Source organism: Lepidothrix coronata, unplaced genomic scaffold (assembly GCF_001604755.1).
Source record: "Lepidothrix coronata isolate B3197 unplaced genomic scaffold, Lepidothrix_coronata-1.0 Scaffold72, whole genome shotgun sequence".
NCBI classification, from domain to species: domain Eukaryota; kingdom Metazoa; phylum Chordata; class Aves; order Passeriformes; family Pipridae; genus Lepidothrix; species Lepidothrix coronata.
The window spans coordinates 1,683,902-1,698,722 of NW_016690252.1; the positions used below are offsets into that span (position 1 = coordinate 1,683,902).

Consider the following 14,821-nt stretch of genomic DNA (forward strand, 5'->3'; position numbering starts at 1 on the left):
CTATAACCAACATCAGGATTCTGTATATAGCTTCAAACAGCAAAAGAAGAAGTCAACAGTGCCTGTTGCTAAGACAAAAGTTAAGATTCTCATATCAAAGCTTCCCACCTCCCTAAGTGTTCAGCCATTGCTACACAACTGAGATCTCTTATGTAGACTGACAGTAAAGAGCCGATCAGTTTACTACAGTACAAAACAGATACTATGTTCATTAACTGCAGTATCCAAATAGATGACATCCCCCCAAAATCTGTGGCAACTGCTTCTGCTTCGTACCTCTAACAGTTCTGCAAACAACAAGCACATGAAAATACTCCCTCGCATAAAGGATGATGATGTTGGTCCTCTGGTAACAACTGTTCGGATAAAGTTATTGTAAAACTTGATGTGACAGTGTTGTAACTACATACCCAAATCGACCAAAAAAAAAGTCCTCGAAAACTAAAAACCCACAAAGAAAAGAAAAAACCCATCTCTTTCACTAGTCCTAACAGAAAAATAAGTTTTAACTGTAACTACAGTAATTCTTGTTAAGTGCTTCCACAATCCAGGAGATAAGTTACATGAAGGTTCTTGGTCCATTTTAAGATCAATGAGAACAAATCAGACCCTCCTTCAAGCAAACACTGGTGTGGAGTTGCCATCCAACATTCAACGGCCACTGGTTAAAACAAATCTAATGACATCTTCATCTTACAGGATACGAGTCCAAGTGGTCACCCTGCACTTCACCAAATGCAAAGTAGGGCTTACACTGACAACAGGAGGCTGAGGGAGGAAAGTGTGAGGTATCCCTGCTGCTTACAAACCCCATGGATCAACAATCCAAGCAGCTGCGATGAGAGATCTAACTCTGAAGAGCAGCCTGTAACATTACACTGATGCAGTTTGTTATTACTAGTGCAGTGACTGAGGGGCAGAGGGACAGGAACCAAGAAAATGGGAACTTTTAAAAAACACTTTCAGAATATGTGACTAGGAAGGGCAAGGAGAAAAGACCCCTTAAGAGCAGGTCTGTGTACAGACCACATTACTGGATTATAAGACAACACCAGTGATGGCAATAGCATGCATTATGGGGCTTTACACGTTCGATAGCATCTTCCTAGCAGTGAAAAACATTAGGAGACATTGATTCTTCAGATTGTGCCATGGCTTCATGTGGCACTGTGGGCAATTAGACCTTCTGCTTCGGGACCTCTCAGATGGTGGGAAGTTCAAGTGGAAGTCAGCTCCACAAGCTCTCAGAGAATCACGGCATCTCTCTGTGGTTCCATATGGATTCACAGCATTAATATCAGACACCTTTAGTTACAGTTACCCTCATGTCACCTCCCACTTTGCTCATCAGAGACACTGCATTTGTTAAAAGCACATACTGTTTGGGCTGGTTAAGGATTGTTTCAGTTTTCTCTTAACTGAAAACAGACACCTCTATTCCTTCTTAAGATCCTGACTGTATACTTGGGACATGAGGTAATTTGCCATACCCTTCACCCAGAAATCAGGGATAACCCTACAATGGCAGCACACTAATGTACCAGTCTTTTAGTCACTCAGTGACTTACCAGTCATACAGGTTTCCAATGCAGTTGAAGCTTACACACCACACAAACCTCTAAAAATACAAGTTCCACAAGCAAGAGCATAAGGAAACAGAAAATCACTTATAGGCAGCCCTGTGGTCAAAGCAGAAAGAGTGTAGGCTTTTCCTTTGGCCAGGCACTGACACGTCAAGCAACAGCATGGAAGATGCACCTACTCTTAATTCACATTTAACTGCTGCAGCAAATGGGTGACCCTTTTAGAAAGGACTCTTTCCAGAACATTCAGTCCTGTCACAAGAGAAAACCACCTGCAACTAACATCTAAGACTGATCTGACGTCCAAACTCAGCAAACAAGAGGATAGCCCAGGTTCTGTCAACTCCAAGAGCAGATTTGGATTTTAGAGTGCAATAATTAATTATTTACAGATCATCTAAACAGAAAAGCTGAGGGAGAAAATAGATGTGATTACATCTTTTTTTTTCTTCTCAAGTTCAGCTTCACTAATTTAGAAGCTAAAAAAAATCACCAAAAAGGATGGCAAACTGGAAATAGAGGGACTATCTTCCCCTCCTTGAGACACAAATGAAGCAAGATAGAAATGTGAGTGATAAATCATAGCATAAAATATAAATGTGCCATGCAGTTCCTACATTCTCAGAAAAAGGTGAGAAAACATGATCCAGCACTCCTACCACCAGTGAGGGCTGCAGTAATCTCACAATGCATAAATGAAACAAGTCAAAATTTGACGAGCAGAGCAACTACTTTTAACTGCTATTTTCCTGTATCTAAAGTTTGGATAGGAAATACCTGCCAGTTCCAAGAGTTTAAAATAGTCAGATGGGAAGCATCTATTAACAATTTTAGCTACTTCAGCTTAATGAGCATGAGATTTCACACTACTACAAAAGAGGCAAATCTTAAACAGCAACCTTATAACTGGCCAGAGCCAGGCCGGTGCACCAACTTCCCTAGTTAATGCCAGCACTTTAAAAGAAAGCTAATACTTCAGCACAAATCTTCTTGAAGGAGAGAGTCTGCTAATTGCTGCCTTCAACAACAGAACTGCCCACTTATTCCGTTCTTTCCGTAACAGTGTGTGAGAAAGCAGTGGAATATCTGCACACTTAAAATGTATGCCCGGAACCCACAGCATCATCAGCTAATTAAAATGCTGCTGTTTGTTGCAGTGGTACTTCAATATGCAACAAGCTGTTTCTGAAGTACTTGAATATTATTAATACTTCAAACTTGTCCCAGTTGTGAATGAGGAGAGATAGGCAGACACTCCCAAAATGCTGCCAACACACAGCAAAACAGCTTTTGCCATTAATCAGAACATACCCTTCTTAATACAAAATTAATAGCATCTGTGCAGTTTCAAGCTTTTTCTTCTTATACTCTTTAACCAAGAGAGGACAGGTGGCTGATCTGATATTACTTAGAAACAAGCTGAACTCCATTGGACACACCAGAACCTACTCCCAATACCAACATAAGAACTCAAGTTATTTTACTGCAGAAAGCAATTAGTATTTATTCATATTCTTTTGATATATATTTATTAACCAGAACTTAATGCATTTAAACATGTTAAGCAATTAAATGACTACTTAAAAAAATCCATTCCAAAGAAAGCTATACAACTGTCACATTTTCCCTGTTTCATTTCAGAAGAGAAATTATGTAATTTGTTGGTAATTATGGTTTTGGTTAGAAAATTGGTGAAATACTAATGCTTATGGAATTACTTTAACAAAGCAGACAAAAAGTATCAAGCAAGAAATCAAGCTTGAAAAATAAAATCCGCCAGCAGGTCAAACATCACTTGCAATTTCATGTATTTGATCTCAGCCAAAATATGTGCCTATTGCACTGTACAAGAATAATGGGGTCAGTGTTAGACTACTATAGATGCATCAACTTTTCCTTTTATACTTGGGTCACATGAGCTACCCACTCTCATCACACATTTAATACTTTCCCAAAAGGACTCAGTGTGGTAATGAGAGGAAAAAAATAACTATTTCACCTCCAAACAACGGTGCCTGCCCTGCAGCAAGCAGGCTAAAACCTTGACATCCAGCATGGGAGCCACTGCTTCATGTCCTGATTGCACCCTCAGTTCAAATACACGAGGCCAACAACGGTCTTCTCCCACTCCCCACAGGATCTTTTCCATCATGTGGTTAAAACTGCTGCAGTACTCCAGCCATCTGATGTCCCTGTGTCTCACTAATACATCTCATTTCTCTCAACAACTGTGGCTAAAAGAGGCACATTCTGAGAATATAAATTCCCTGCAGATTCACTTGATTTAGAAGCCACCAATCACTGAATGTTTCGGGTTGGAAGGGCCCTTCAAAGATCATCTAACTCCACCCACTCTGTCACTTTCTCCCTTGACCAGGTTGCTCAAAGCCCCATCCAACCTGGCCTTGAACACTTACAGGGATGGAGCATCCACAAGTTCCCTGGACAACCTTTTCCAGTGTCTCACCACCCTTGTTTCTCCCTGATGTTCAATCTTCCCTCTTTTCAGTTTCATCTCTCAGTGTTGCCATTTTTCAGGAAACACCCTTATTCACCATCAGTTACTCTTTCTCCAAATACACACTTTGAGATATGTGGAAACAGAGGTCCTAAACACTTCCTCCTTCTGAAGCACCAAAGAGCTGATCACAGCATACCTGGAAAAGTGTGGTCTCCAAAATGCTCTTCTGTGACATGACAACATAAGCTCAAACCATCTCAAACCTCCCTAATTATCAAAACATACCTCGTGAGCTTGGTTCGCCTTTGCTTTGACAGCACTGGTGTGAGAAATGTGAACTACATCCCAGGTGCTACAGATGTGACAGCCCTCACATTATTACTTGACTTTTTCTTACTTGACTTTTCTTTACTTGACTTTTTTATGCAGTTTCATGCATCAACACGTCACTGGCACAGTCTCAGCTTTCAATGTCAGCTCATTTTGTCCTCCATTCATGTGTCACTCCTATAGAGCCAACAGGCATCTGTCTTCATCCAACCCATTTTATCAAGACTGAGACAAGAAAATAAGCACAAACAGAAGTACACATCTGGAAAAAAAAAAAAAAACAAAAACAGGTTTTGCTGCACTGAAGGATAAAACTAACAGACCAGGAAAAAAAAAATCCTCACCACTACAGAAGGTGAACACTCACTCTAGCTCCTGTAAAAAATTTGCTGAGCTGAGGCCTCAGCAAGGACATACTCCTCCCCAGATTAACTCAACAGAGCAAAGGAATCAAACTAAAATATTAAAAAAGTGCATCAAGCAAATTAAAAGATGGTCCTATTGCAGTAATGCCTAAACAACAAACAACAAACTATGTCTCCAAACACAGTACCAGTCGAGCCTGCTTCCATGGTTTTCTACTCAATCCAAACAGGACTGAATGACTGCATTAAACAGACAACATACATGGGAAATACTATTGGTAGACAACACCAAATTAAATTCCAGCAGCAGAAGTCGTATTCTAAATGAGTAAGTTTAACTAGTTTTAATTAAACATGGAAATGGTGCCTAACAGAGCATTAAGAACAGGAAATTATTTTAAAGTGAATAGTAATTTCTTAATTATTTCTTGAAAAGGCTTGTTCACTTTAGAGAAGGCCAGAGCTGGTAGTAAAGATTATGTTCAGCTCTTTAAAAACACACGGAAACAGAACCATCATTACCAGCTATCAAAAAAATAAATGCTCTGACACATAACAACAGCAGCAGAACTTGAACAGACTCTTGCAAACTGAGGGTATCCACACTGAGTACACTCCTGGAACTGAGCTCTTGGGGAGCACAGGAAGGTAACTTTTTGAGCAAGACTGTCTAGTGTAGAAAAGTAAAAATTTACCTTTGAGCAGCAAAGTTAAACTGTGGTTGACCCCAGCTACAGTGGATGTATTACAAGAATATGATAAGTAAATGAGCCACTTGTCATGTTGTACATTAGAAAATCTCAGTGTCCTACGCTACCTGAAGGCACCATAGTCAGTCCTGAGCAGAAACATCTTCCCTGCAATCTCCTGATTTTGGAGTTCTCCAACAAGAAAGACCCCTCTATTAAAATACAAGTGCTTAAACAGGAATATGGTTCAGCCTATAATCCAACAGCAGATGGAAAAGCTCAGGAATGGAAGACAAACAGGAGGGGAAAAGTCAGTACACCTGTTAAAGCAGGTTTACTCTACGTGTGCAACTGCTGCAGCTGAGGTTATCAGCAAGGAAGATACACAAACATGCAGACAATCCTCACCCTCAGAAGGAAAGAAGAGCAATTACCCAGCTCCTGGGGTGTAACTTTCAAGGATGCTCCAGCTGCTACACTCATCTTTATACACTGCTTCAGAAAGCCTTTCCATAGCACAGGTATCATTTCTCCCTCCCTTCCACAGTCAGACAAGATTCTTAGTAGATCCCTAAGCATGGTAAATTAACCTCCTTACCCACCTACCTTAATTTCAACTGTTTCCACATAAAATGAGTTTAAAGATTTCAATTTCCTCACTTAAAAAAAAACAAAACAAAACAAAAAAGTAAGAAAACAACAACTGAAGAGGTCTGCTTTCTGTGTAAAACAATTCAGTTTGTCCTCCCAGCACTGCAATCCTATATTTGCAGTTAATCTTTGAGCAAATAAGTTTAAGGACTGATGTAGACTAGAAGTCTGCACTTCACTAAAAACACAGAGTGAACCTTCTATCACAAATGCACAGAGCAAAATCCAGAGACTCCCAAGGTGCTGGGAGCAACAGACACAACATACACAATTCCAAGCCTCCCAACTATAAGGGCGTATGGAGACTGAGCCCTTGGTGCTCAAGTGGAACTGAAAATAGAAAAGAAAACCAAAGCCACAGAAAGACTGCTTTCAGATGAAATCTAGAAAGCTACATGATATTTATAATGCCAGGAATTACACACATACACATACTTTTCATTCATTACCTTTCCCCTGAGTGGAAAGCAGTTTTACTGAAATCCCCTTACACCCTCAGCACTGCCTCAGTTCTCATACATGACTTCAAAATACCTGTCAAGGCACTTAACCAGCAGTAAAATTATTCCTCTTTTGCAGGTATGAGGAATAAAGCACAAACCTGAAGCTGTTTGTCATCCAGCTCAGCCAGTAAAGTCAGAACAAAACCTGTGTTTCCCAAATCCCAAACCCACAGCTACCCCAAGAATCTCACTACATTCTTTCATTTGCACCAGTATCTTTGTCACCCCAATCTTCTCTATCAAATCACTCCTATTTAGTCTTTTCTTATTTTACTATTAAAGCCTTAAGGATGCTCTTCTGGATTTGAACATGAATTTCGGTTTAGTCCAAACTTTATTTCTAAATTACCACTTTAATTTAAGTCTATATACTGTATATCCACTCTCACTTAGTGGTATAAACTTTTTCCCTGCACATCAGAAATTTCTTCAGCAGCTACAGTAATGAATGCAGCCCCCAGAACACTTAAAGCAATGAATAACTAAACAGAAACGGCTCATTTTATGTGCAAAACAAACCCTCAGAGACGCATTAGCTTCATTTCCTCAGGACATTTTGACAGATTTGACTCAGCTTCAGCAATCCAGCCTTACTTCTATTTTATAACTAGACCAAAATAGGCTGATGGATGAGACTGCCCCATGACCACCCCACAGTCATGGCTTCTCCTCTCCAAACCTTCAACAGACTGGCAACAACACGGGGCTGCTGACAGCACAGAGATCTTTCTCAGTGGACCATTATAACTGTGACAAGGCAGCAAGACGATTTTTTGGCTTTTTAGAAGGAAAGTGGAAAGAGTATGGGCTGGCCACTCCCCAGCTGAGATACCAGATATTCTCCTGTAACCTGAGAATCAGTCCCAGCCTGCCTCTCTCATAACCCATATGTCTGATTCAATCCAGCTTACTCTAGGGAATTAATCCCTAAAGTGCTGCCGAATGACAGCACATGAGCAATACATTTAGATTCCTGCAGGAACATTAAATTACATGAGAAATATGCCTTGAAGGAAGCTTGTCATAAAACGGATACACAACTTTTCTCCCAAATTAAAGGGAAAGTGAGAAGACCTTTACACTACTTGGAGCTCCAATCAATTTAGCCAGAGTACAGCCAGATCTCTTCACTAAATATGGTTATATTTCAAGTGTTCATCTCTACTGTTGTAAAACACACAGAACACCCCCAGAGACAGGCAGCCCTTCAGAACTGGGTACTACTCCTGTATGCAACACAGAAGGTCAGTATGAACAGGATGACACTACCATGTCACAAAACCAGCCTGGATGGCCATTCTGCCAAACAAATGTCTGTTTCTAGAGCCCACCCCCGGCTCCAAAAGCATCTTAGAGTAGTCTGGCCATTCATGTCAAACTCAACCTCTTCCTTTATCTATCTTTCATCTTATAATTCGACAGTGGATTCTGGAAGCTGCATTTATTAACTGCTTTTCTAGTTGAAGATCTTCATGCAGCTGAGATTACAGGCCATAACAGTATTATTTTTATGTTCACACTTGAAATTACTAGCTTTCCTTTTGCACACAAATTAAGAAATATTCGACAGCGTTACTTAAAAGCAAAAAGCTTTTTACCATCTTTTCTTGAATTTTCTTTGCAAAGGGGACATGACATTACTAAGCACAGGCATTCAGTGATCTAGGAAGGCATAAGATTTCCAGTTGAGCAAAGAGAAAACATGTATTAAACTCCCTCCTACAAACAAGAATAAAGCCTGTAACTGCAGGAAGGTTTTTCACTCACTCCCCTCTTCCCAACAAAGAATACAAAGGTACTTTCTGAAAAAGCTTTTTTTATACTGTTACAAAGACAGCAACCAAAATGAAACCCAATAATCTTTCACCTATTTTCTACCAAGAAGTCAAACAGACTGGCAACAAGCTGCTTGTGGTGACATAATACTTAATTAAAAGATTAAGAGCACATTCTTTTCTCAGAGGCTACGCAGTATAAAGCTTTTCTGTCCTTTTCCACCAAACACAATTTTATTCCAGATAATTAAAGGTGATTTTATTCACATAAAGTCCTTTCCCTGGTACATATGCCTCCTATATTTCTAAGTCAAATCATTACACACTACTATGCAAGGACACCACATGATGGTATTAGTCATTAGGGTGGATCCCAGTGTGGCTTTGCTGTATCACAAAAGGAAATACTTAATGTTCTTACAATTACTTTATAGAGTGTTAATAAGATAGGAATCTAGCTTTATTTTAAAGTTCAGAGTTGATGAGGCAAATCAAATTGAACACATAAGCACATCTCTGTGCCCAGATTAAGCACGGGGCTAAACTGTGACACAGCACAACTTGTAACAGGCACTGTCAGAAATCCACCTTCCCAAAACCAGGGCTTAAATTTCAACAGGCATTTCAGTCAGGGCTTCCTCTGCTGCTACCCTAGATATGTCAAAGCACAAACATATACATTAGGAAGGGGCTTAAATAAAATCTCTCACATAATCCAGTACATAGTTCCCAAGAACTCCAGCAACACAGACCAGACAGGAGCTTGCAACCCTTTACTACTACTTTCCATTATACCAGCAATCAGTAGCTAAGTAGATTAAGTGTATTCATATTTAGACCATCTTCCAAATGAAGAACTGACTACTCCTTGGATAGGATTCACATTCTTCCAATTTAAAGTGTTACTCTTGTGTAAGAGTAACAAAATGAAGCCGAGAAAATAGGAGCCCAGTTAGTTAGAAACTGTAATACTACTGATGCAATGTGGCATTTTGAACCAATCTGCTTTCCTCCTAGAAATAAACATTTAAGCCTAAATCAGAGCAATGACATTGCATTCCCCTTTTGACATAATTCTGTGTTTCATGTACACTACAAGCTTAAAGGATTCTGGAAAGACCTTGTTGCTTTCAAAAATAAAAATAAATTAAAAAAAATAAAAAAAAGAAACACACACACAAAAAAACCCCAACAACAACAACAAATAAATGCACAACCAATTCTAGACATGCGAGCTGTCCTTTAAGTTTCCCAACCACAGGAAAAACTATTTCTTAGCATTTTAGGAAATGCCTTCCCTGCACAAGAAAGGATTTGGAATAAACCTAATGATTTAAGAGAGGGAAAGAAGGAAAGCCCCTCCTCAGCTCAGTTTCTGATGGAGATCTCAACACAGGACTATACTGACTGGAAAAGGTCATTAGGGACACAGAACATGAGCTTATTCAAACCAAGTCAGAGGGTCAAAGCATTAAGCAATGCACTTGCATACCAGAGAGGATTACCTACCTAAGCAGTTAACACACAACTGTGAGTTCAGGCTTGTATCAATCAGCTGCAATAATCCCAAGGATCGATTGCAGAGTGGTAAGTGCTGCGAGATCAATAGTGTTGCCTTCCCAGTTATCACAGCAAGCACACACAATGCCGTGAAGAAAAACCAACCTTTGATGCATCCTAGAAGACCTACTTTTTCAAACAAGAAAACTATTTATAATTTGTAAACAACCCCTCCTTGCCTTTTCTTCAAAAAACTGTTTTCCAAAACATCTTCAGAGCTTTCCAATTACAGCTCCACTAGACCCTCTTTACACTGACATTGATCTGAATTGTACTGGTCAATTTTAAATAGATAGACATGCCTCTAGGTAGAGATCCTTGCAAAATGACAGCTGAAGCTCTTGAATCCATGATTGAAAAGACTGGGAGTGATTACGCTAGAAACAAAATGCCAGAAAGGCTGGAGAGAAGTTCTTTCTAATAAGTAAAACTAAATTTCTCACAGACCAATTTATCAAAACATTCAACCCAGCATCAATTATAAAATACAGGAACAGGCTGCTGTAAAAACTTATTATACAGAGACTGGACATGGACAACAATACTGCATGTCTGAATTATCAATTCCTACAGCTTGTGGAAGCAACAGAAAACCATTATCTTATACAATTAAAAAGAAGAACGAGTAAGGTGATACTTTCTGTGTCATTATAGCACTTTTGCCACCAGCACCAACCAAAACAGCTTCAGCTGCGAGCATGACAGTTGGATGATGCCGGATTGGTCCAGAAACCTGATTCCTCTTCTGTTAGTTACAGATTTTTATCTCTAGGATAGCAAGCACTGGGCACTGCAAAACACCACGTGAGTAACAGAGATGGATAGAAAAATCATAAGGGTGAAAAACAGTCACGAACACGTGGAAGAGCTCCATCAACACAAACTATACAGTAAGTCTCTGAGATGATCAGTATACTCTTTGAATATTCTGAAAATTAAATTCTACTCATTAAAGAGAAACTAACACTTACTGATTCACATATCTTCTACCTGAGATTTCCCTGGTTTTCCTTTTGAAGTTTCATGTGCTTTTGTTTCTGCTCACACTTGACTTATGCAGTGTCTGACCTTAGAAGCTGCAGCTTCTCCTCTGACTCCACAGTGCACCCATACGAGGAAAAAAACCAACCAAACAAACAAAAGAAGGTATCAAACAGTGGAGGCCACACACAAACAGTGAAGGAAGGAAAGGACAACCACTTTCAGTTTTGCTTCTGAGACTAAACCCACAAGTTGCAAAAGCTGTTTAAAAATTGCCTGCTTTCTGTTCCCCTACCCTTAGAATTAAGGTCGTTGCCTAAAAGGTTTAAGTCACCCTAAAGCAGCACTGCTCCCTTTGAATCGCAGCTCTGTGAGCACAGGAAACTGAGGTCATTAAGCAGCAGCTCTGCGCGGTGCTGCAATCCAACACCACACCACTCACAGCCTCGAACACATCGGCCCAGCCCGGCCCTGCTGCTGCCACAGGGGACAGCTCAGCCCATCCCACTGCCCTGGCTACGACAGAGCTCCACACAGATCGCTGTTCCCTACGGAGAAAATGGCAGCAGGAGGCCAAACCAGTTTTTTCCCCCCTCCTCTCCCTTGAAAAATGTCAGGAAACAAGCAGCTGCAGGAGTTGCAGAAACACTCCAAGGTTGGTAAGGGAAGGAAGGTGAGGAAGAGGTCTGGCCAACTGCAGCAATTCCTCTTTTTCCCTAACACCCTGGGCCACAGCTGGAGTAAGATTCCCCTCACCAAGCTCCCACAGAAGCCTCTTAACCCCGTGACAGGCTGTGGGATGCAGCATGCCTTCCTTCCATCGGGAGCACAGCCACTGAAGTGACTTCACCACTCACAGCCCAGCTCCTTAGCTTGGCAACACTCATATGCTTAAATCCAACACAGAAACATTTCACTGAGTCCGAGATAGCAGCAATGTTAGTTCCACAGCCAAGTGCCAGAGTCCACCTGGTTATCTCTATTCTAATGAGACAGAGGACACGTCATAAGACTTCTGTAAGACTGGGGTTTTTTTTCACTTGTTTGGAATTTTTGATGATGTGAAGAGTAAAAACAGTTGAGAAGGTGATTACTCATTTCCAACTACTGTAATTTCTTTTACTAATTAAAGAAAACCCCAAAGAAAGATAACTTTGCCTTTAAAAATGATAAATTTTGAGCTATCAAAACACAGGGAGACAGCCCTTGAATTACACAGAATAGCTTCATAAAAGTGTTAAATGTTTAACTTTTGGTAAGCACTGAGCTAAACAGAACATGAAGCACTACTGGGAAGTCAGAAACTACAAAACTGAAGTATTTTTACACCAATGCATATAACCACGGGATGTCTGCATCTCAAATGCAGAGAGAGAGAGACATTCAAAAGCAGAACAGAAGAAAAGACCCAGAAATAGGTGATGAGCATAGAGAAGAAAGTGTAGGCCTACGACCCATGAAGTGAAGACAACTGGCTCCTCATCCTTAAAGGAGATGCAACCAAAGAGTGATCACTCTGTGATTTAGCAGTGGTTTAGAAGAAGTCTGAAGTCACAAGCGTCACAGGGAAGATGTGCTGTGAAAACTCACAGTGCTCAAGCGACAGAAACTAACAAGTTACCTGGAGGCAGCCTCGACAAGCACCACACCCCCAAACAAAAATCGGATGTTTTTGCTCTTGACGGTTTTAAGTTACTGCGAGGGGGCACCTCCCAGCGCCACGGACACCAAACGCTCACTCCGATTTCAACAGCAGCCGGGCAAACTCACAAACTCAGCAAGGGCGAACTCATCAGCGGTTATTAAGCAGAGAGACATTCCCCGGACTCCGACAATCCCGGAAACTGCTGGAAAGCAGGAGCGTCACTCCCGGGCCAGACCTGCCCCTGTCCTGCTGAGCCGGGCGGGGGCGGACGGTCCCTGACCCCGGAGGAGGGGGAGAAGGAGCGCGGTCCGGCTGCGGTCCCCACGTCCAGGCCCTGCTGCGAGGGGACCGGTACCGCCAGAACCGTCTGCCCCTCCTCGCTGTCCCGCCCGGCATCTGCGGCCCCCGGCCCCGCTGTCCCCGCCCGGTACCTGCGGCCCCCGGCCCCGCTGTCCCTGCCCGGCACCTGCGGTCCCCGGCACCTGCGGTCCCCAGCCCCCCTGTCCCCGCCCGGTACCTGCGGCCGCCGGCCCCGCTGTGCCGCCGCTGTCCCGCGGTCCCTGCCCGTCCGTCCCTACGGGCCCCGCTCGGCGCCGCCGGACTCGGGCGACGCCATCTTGTCTGGGCCCCGCCGGCGGGATGGCGTCACGCCGTGACGTCACGCTCCCCGCCGGGCCAATCGGGAGCGGACTGAGGTGACGTCACCCGGCGGGGATGGGGCGAGGAGAAAAATGGGCCACGCCCCTTTCCGCGGGGGGCGGGGCGGGGCCAGGGAGTGTCCCTGTCCCGTTCCTTGTCGTGTCCCATTGCCTGTGTCATTCCCTGTGCCTGCCCTTGTCCCTGTCCCTATCCCATTCCCTGTCTCTGTCCCTGTGCCAGCCACGGGCCTGTCCCCATCTCCTACCCTACCCAGGGACTCCTGCGACACCTCCTGCCCCTCTCCCAGATGGGCTCCATGAGATCATCCCTAAAGGGCTGGATGAAGGTGGGGAGCAGGGCCCAGGGAGGCCATTTCACCTCTCAGCCCCTTTCCTCAGCATCCACAGCACCCACTCCACCTCCCTTGTCCCTTCCCCTGAGGGGCTGAGGGGACACAGCCAGTGGGTTTTCAGCCTTTTGATTGGTCCTTGTTCCAAAATGGAGGGGTTTTGTCCCAGCTACGGGTGGCAGTTGTGCATGTGAGGGAGGATATGGAGAAGGGAATTAATAGTGAGAAATCAAGACTGAAAACTGCCAAACTAGAATTATCCTTTCTATCCTGAGGGGAAGCTGGGAAGCCTGAGAGGTTCTATTTCACTTTGGCCTCTGACAGCACCCTTGTCTTTGAGGCTAGTTAAAGGAAAACACAAAAAAGTCATAAAAACGATGTCATATCAGGAAAATGTTTACTGATTCCTATGACTTGAGGCACCATTAGGTTTCAGGTGGTCAGGAACTGCCATTTTTTTCCAGCCTGCCTAGGCCTAAAATGTTTTTCTTGTTTCTCCTCATCCTGTTTCTCTTCTCTACAATGCCACCGGCAAGTGGCAGTCACTGGGTTTGGATGACCCACAGTTTTGACTCCATAATCATAGAAAAAAGTGCGTATGAGCTGTGTGAACATCAGAAAAATCACTCATCCACCCACATGGGGGTGTAACGAAAAGCAAATACGCTATATCCCTTTAATTCCCCAGAAATAAGGGATTTCCCAGATGGAATGGTGTGGGAAAATGACTGTGTGTAAAATTAGAGAAAACTGGGAAGTTATATTAACAATTTGACAGAAATTGTGACAGTATGGAAATGATAGGGTGAAGTGCAGGTGCTGCTCCCTGGATGGAATGCGGTCAGCATGCCTGGCTTCCCACACACAATCCATGCTGAAGGGGACTAAATGGAGAGTGGAGTGAAGTGGAGACAGTCGATGGTAGTTTGTAGCTGAAAAGCCATACAGCTGTCAATCAAGGGAGAAAAATAGAAGATGTCTTGCTGCTGAACCAGTAATTGTGGCGAGAACACTGATGCAATACTGGCACCCGCCTTCATCCCAAAGGTTACTGAGGTGTAACAGATGTTACCCACCTCCAAGGTACGATCACCCCGCATTGCACATGATGTATGACTGGAGTTGCTCAGGCTGCATCTGAATGCAAAAATAGCGTAAAAGTAAGTTAAAAATGGGGAACAGTTAGTGAAGACTCCATCCTAACTTCTGGAATCAGCTGACAGGCTGAACCTGTCTTCTCCCCCATGGGGCCTGTTGGGTAAGGAACAGACTCTGTGTGGGGTGATTGAT

General features: G+C 42.8%; 1 protein-coding gene across 5 annotated transcripts in view; it reads right to left on the reverse strand.

Annotated features, from left to right (window-relative positions):
• The window catches only part of UBAP1 (ubiquitin associated protein 1), a 36,256-nt gene extending 21,610 nt beyond the window's left edge, over positions 1-14,646 (reverse strand). For 2 of the 5 annotated variants that reach the window (XM_017819025.1, XM_017819021.1), the window contains exon 1: positions 13,061-13,207. The gene's annotated coding sequence lies outside the window, so the exon portion shown is untranslated. Of the gene's footprint in view, positions 1-12,519; positions 12,538-13,060; positions 13,208-14,607 lie in introns of those variants that run through there. The other 3 variants (XM_017819022.1, XM_017819024.1, XM_017819023.1) reach the window with 3 other exon arrangements.
• Between the last annotated feature and the right edge of the window lie 175 nt (positions 14,647-14,821).